The 6,000-nt window shown below is 40.0% G+C and overlaps 1 protein-coding gene across 1 annotated transcript in view; it reads left to right on the top strand.

Moving 5' to 3' along the window:
- The first annotated feature begins 1,485 nt into the window (after positions 1 to 1,485).
- Positions 1,486 to 6,000, top strand: part of GREM2 (gremlin 2, DAN family BMP antagonist) — a 106,121-nt gene continuing 101,606 nt past the window's right edge. The window contains exon 1 of the mRNA XM_079106191.1: positions 1,486 to 1,860. The gene's annotated coding sequence lies outside the window, so the exon portion shown is untranslated. The remainder of the gene's footprint in view (positions 1,861 to 6,000) is intronic.

Raw genomic sequence — 6,000 nt, 5'->3', positions numbered from 1 at the left:
CATCTGGAAAATCTTAACTGTGGATCTTTTCTCTCTAGGACTCTTCAACTCTTTAGAAAAAGTGCACTCTACACATTCAAAGATTTATAACGGTACTATTAATTTTAAACTGCCTTCCTACAGAATGGACTGGCGTTATTAAAGTAATAAGGATAAGCCATTTGACATTAGACTGTGGTTAGCAAGAACCAACAGCCAAATATGGTTTTGTTTTGTTTGTATTTCTTTTGTGAATTTCAACTGATTTCAGGTTGTCCTCTCTGAAAATAAGACTGCATTTCAGAATTCCTGGAACATACTCAAGTAAGAAAAGAAAGCAGGTAATCTGGTGATAATAAATTTCAAAAACCAATTATTAGTTCCTATGGTTCTGTGAGAAAATATGGTATGAATTGTCTGGAGCCAAACTATCAAATAAAAAAAAAAAAGAATACAAAAGGAATGCTGGGAAAAAAATTAAACTCAAAAATCAAAACAGCTCAGTGATTTCAGAAGCAATGGCTTCTTGTCAAGAATAACTGTCATTAAAATTTCCATAAGCACCAGTGAAATTGATTTTGGGGGAAAGGCTAAAGAAGGGTCTGTTTTCTAAAACACAGTGAAACTTTATTTTATTTGGAATTTTCCCAGCCAACGATGTAAGATCTCTTTTTCTTGGGCCCTTTCCACACTGAGGGGCCAGAGCTTTATCTCTAGTGACATATACAGATGACAAATTTTCATCCAGGAGCCTCTATCAGCAGATTCTGGACAGTATTCTTTGGCTACTGAATCAGAGCAAGAGTCTCAGACCTGAGTGGAGAGAATCAAAAAATAGTAAGAGGAAATAAGCAGGCGTCACCATATTCTGGTATAATACACCAACCCATGGAACACAAGAATTGGTCTGGCGTCATTGCTCCATGTTTTCTGGATGTTTAAGAATCTGATTTGCATTAGAAACCTCTGCACTTAATAAACAAAATAAGGATAATAATGACCAAAGCGCTATTTGGAACAGAAAACAAACTCAGCAATAAATGTTTTGCACCAATTCATTCAAGATTTTATTAAACTCTCACTTAGATTATTAGGCTCAGCTTGCTTTTAATTTCACTGACCTCAGTTATTCAAAACAAAAGATGGTGGGAGAGAGGAGAGGAAGAAAGGGGAGAGAGAGAGAGAAGAGAGAGAGAGAGAGAGAGAGAGAGATTGGGAGAGAGAGAGAGAGAGAGAGAGAGAGAGAGAGAATATGAATGTTGGTCATGTCACACACAGGCTTTCTACATTCTTCACATTGCAGACCCATCTACAAAAAGGAGGAAGAAGATCTAAAAGGAATGAGTGGTTTTTGCGGGTTCAGGGGATGGAGGATTTCTCTACATAAACAAGAAGGTTTGGATTGGAAGTCTGCTAAAAAAAATGTTAGAGCTGACACAAGGTTGTAAATCCACAGACTGGAGGAGGAAACGAGAACACTGCAAGCGACTGAAGTGTGTGTGGCTGCAATGTTTGTGGGTTAGATGAGAAACAAGCGCTGAGTGAAACAGAGAAGGGGGGGCTGGTGTGATTTGTTTGGTGTTCAGAGCCAATAGAAACCCCAGACTGTGCTAATATCCCCACGCAGCGCCGAGAGCAGCCAGAGCTCAGTCTCCGGGCTCGTCGCATCTGCAGGCGCAGCAGCCGGGCAGCGGCCGGGCTCCCGCTCTCCTGGCTCCGCGGCGCGCTTCGCTTATGGGCGTCTGCTGGAGCCCGACTGCGGTGGAGCTGAAAGCGGCAGCGGGAGACCAAACTTAGACCCCTCTGTGGACTGTGTAACTCAAAGAAAGGAGAGGGAGAGAGAAGGGACCCGAGGAGAAGGCTGCCATCACGTCATTGCAGGTACGCCGCTTGTCACGACTCAGCTACACGCAGTTTCTGATTTCTACCTTTACAAGGCACTTGTAATAGATGGACCTTGTTCCGCGGCTGGTCAAGGTAGACAGCCCTGAGCCATTGTCTCTCCTGGTTCTCCCCAAATAATTAGAGCTGCCAGCGTGTGTGTTAGGGCCACAAGGTTTATTAACCTATTGAATTATGCGTAGGTGTAAATCAAGGACCTTTAAACTTGGCTGGGATCTCTTTCTTTTAAACATCAATACCTGCATGTTGCCACACAACCTACAAGAACCTCTTGGGGACCTCCATTACCGTGATGACCTATGGCAAGTCATACATCTAATTATCAGAAAGCAGTCTTTGAACATTCCCCACCTAGTATCAGGGTAATATTCTCCCTGTCAGAACGGGAACCACAGTGGACTTGAGCACAACTTTGATTTTAAAGCATGGCCAAGGCTTGAATGAAATATCATTGTATCATTATGCTACTATTGAAGGAGGACAAGAGAGAAGGAACATCCATAGGTTTAAATGTGATGGCCAGTAATTCTTCCTGGCACTGGCTTTATTTTACTTTGTGAGTTAACAACACATTGATATTCTGCACCCCCAGATAGGATGAGTTTCAGGCTCTCATACTTACTATGTTAAAAAGTTACGAATTGAAGAAAAGACTAAGTAGTAAATACGATCTTGAAAGGACGTCAGTTTTTCGTTCATCTTATTCGATCCCAACTGGTAGGCTTCTGCTGCTTCTTTCTTTCCTTTATTTTTGAGATACAAGTTTTGTAAAAATACTAAATAAATAAAATAATAATCTATTTTCCTGGAATTTCATCACATTTAATCAAATTTTAAAGATGTTATGCAACTTTTTCCCCTGTTGATTACTTGTGATTAAATTAACATTGCTTAATGAGTTCAGTTTCCCCAGAAAAGCCGAGGGAATAAATAAAGACTCAATTAAAAGAGGTCTTGCTCTGAGTAGTCCTCATGTACTGGTATTGAACTGCCCTGAATTCCTATAAAAAGTGATTTTTCTGCAATGGAGACTATACCAGATTGGGATCCCAGTCAACAAGAGAATGTCACTGCAGCAGGTGTAGGAGCAATCAATGTGTTATCGTACATCGAAATAGTACTCAGTGAGTTCTTAGTGGACCAATCCACGCCATTCATTGATAATTCACAATCAACCCACGATTCCAGTGGTACCTGATTTTCAGAGTGATTCTTATCCCAAGACTTGCCTGACAAGGATGATAAGGAAGTTATAAGAATAGTATTTATTTTACATACAGAGAATTTATGTTAACCTGTTTTTTTATCAGATGAATGTGTTCTTTCCTCATTAAGGGAAATGCATGCTTGGCTATACCATGGAGCTTATTTTTACCCACTGACTGATGTGAATGATTTAGCACAGTATTTTTTGGCATCATGATAAAGATACATTTGGTTAGTTAATATTATATTTAAGAGAGAACATTTTAATTTTATAGATGAATATTTTACTACTTTACATCACAAAGGAACTGATTGCAAAGCACCTATTCAAATAAAAGCAATCAGTTGACTCAACTAAATTCTATCTGTAGTCACAAGTAGTCTTGTATTATTATGAGAATTTGTCAATCTTCTACAAATGTAATATGAGAGCCCAATAATTCTCTGTTATCATTCAAACTCTAAAGCATTGTTGGGCATGTTAGTACTGACTGACTGATTGTGAGGCCAAATATATTCTTTTGTAGAAACACTGATGACTTTTCAAAGATAAATACAAACATGCTTTGATTATCATCATTTCATGTTATCATTCTTCATTGAGAGAGGTAATCAATGTTCATGCTCTACAAATTTTAGTATAGGCAGCCAGAGTTTTAGATACCCATAAGTTTGGTAAGTTTAAACTAGGTACCTGCTTTAAATCTCTCTAAAGTAAAATACCTCTTCTTTAACCCTCTTCTAATGCAAAGGAATGAGTTAAGAGCCTGAGTCTGGGCCCTGAGTTCTTATGGATGTGGAGAAGATTGGCCGATGGGTCAAGGACAAACACTGAGAGGCTACAGAAGCTCATAGGCACAGGATGATTAGGCCGGCCACATTTGTACTCCAGTGTTCGACAATAATTTGCTGGTTGCAGGCAAAACTTCAGTATCAGTTCTTTAAGTATTTAGGACAATACTAATGAATTATTCAGCTAGGGAAAATGTCCCAGGATAGGGTTTAGGGCAAGTCCCACAAAGGGCTAACATATAAGACAAATTGTTTAGGAGGAAAGAGGTGCCATTGTAAATTAGACCTATGGTGTTATCTGCTGAATTTGTTTTTTTGTTTGTTTTGTTTTGTTTGATTAGCTCTTCTCTTTCTGTACATAGTTCCTTTGTCTTTGAATTGGATATGTTGACCTAGTAATGTGTAGTTAATTTTGATCCTGTCAGACCAAAATAGTCCTCAGACTACTTATGTGAGAACTGACCCACACTTCAGCCTGCTTCCCATCACCACCACCTCTAGGAGGGAGGATGTCTTTGGCCATCACATCAACAGGATGCAGCCCTCTGTAGAGCACTGATTTGTAGAGTGGGGTCCCAGAGGCATGTTAGAACCAAGAGGATGAAATAAGAGGGTTGAAGCAATAAGAATAGGAAGTGAGATGATGTAATGATGGGCATCCTTAAATATAAACCTGGAGCCAAGGAATAATGAGTTTATTTCCTCAGATTAGCTTCAAGTGTAAACTATTGAGGAGATGTCCTCAATATTTTAAACAAACTCCTCCGTGTTCACAGGTACATAACACCCAGCTGTGGGGCCATAATAAACACTTCTGATATGCAGTAACACTCCTGTAGGTAAAGCCAGGAGGGGGCAGTGTGCAAACTAAAAAAAGTAATGCCTTCTCTGGCCCATGAGGGGATCTAGTCTCCAAATGGCTTAAGTGTCTCCAACTTTATGTACCTTCTTCCTTTGAAGAGCAGTTTAGTCTTATAAGGGATACACTACCAGAAGGAGTTTTTAGTTTGCTTCCAGAATTGTGCTGCCTGGCAAAATAGGAAAAAAAAAACCTATTAACAGTGAACTCAATTTCTCTTTCTTTTAATTAGCTCACTCTTCAATATATGCAAGCAGCGTCAATGAGAGAAAGAAAAAAGAATACAGAAAAAAGGGAAAGAAAGACCGAGTTTCTTGAGTTGGTTCTCCATGGGAAATGTTTGTGCACTACTTCAGTAGACCCAGCATTTATTTTAAACATCTCAGGACTGCAGAGATGCATTTTGTATACTGGCAACCAAGGGTATCTTCAAAATCCTAGAAAATTAATTTTGAAAGAGGGAGACTTCTCTTATGGTATCAGAGTCTAAGATGCTAAAAAAATAAAAATCATGCATCCACTTATTAGAAGCTAAGAAATATTTAAACTAGTTCATCCTAAATCTAATCCAACTAGAAGTTTTCAAAGTAGGGAGAATGATTTACTCTTAAAGTGGCACCCTGTGATGGCAGTGATGGCTTCTGAAAGTTCCTTCATTTAGCTAAGTGAGAGGTGCTTCAAGGGCACTCTCGAAGCAGTTACTCTGCTATCTTTGGTTCAACTGTCACACGCTCAATACTGAATGTGAGGACCTCAGAAGAAAGCCAGAGAGGAGCTTTTGAAACCCTCTGAGAGGCCCTGAACAAAGCATTCTGGGGAAGAAAACTACTATCCTGAGAGGGGAGAAGGTGAAGCATTGGGTTGGGGATGGATGCACTGGAGAGGGAAGTCAGGATAGTTTTATCAAGAAAGAGTGATTCCAAGACTTATGGGTTGTGGATTCCAGAAGGCTTAGAGACCAAGAACTCAGCAGCTTGCACGCATGAATGCGGCCTTGAAAACTCTGATTTCTACTTTTCTTGGTGCCACTTTACTCTGCTGGGTGGTATGGTGCCCTTGAATTGAAGCAAAGGTTTTTTCAAGGACAAAGTCAAGATTCCTTGGTGTCTGGGAGGAAAGGGAGGTCACCGTGTCTTCCCATTTTCAACCAGATTAATCTCTGCATTCCCGTTCACTACCTGGAACTACACAGCACTCCTTCCTGGGAAAGCGTGGGTCAATGTGAGAGGTCCATCTAAGCTCGCCACCCACCAAATCCAATG

The sequence above is a fragment of the Sciurus vulgaris genome, assembly GCF_902686455.1.
Source record: "Sciurus vulgaris genome assembly, chromosome: 12".
NCBI classification, from domain to species: Eukaryota; Metazoa; Chordata; class Mammalia; order Rodentia; family Sciuridae; genus Sciurus; species Sciurus vulgaris.
Note: the sequence above shows the minus strand (reverse complement) of the source record. Positions and strands in the feature narration are given on the sequence as shown.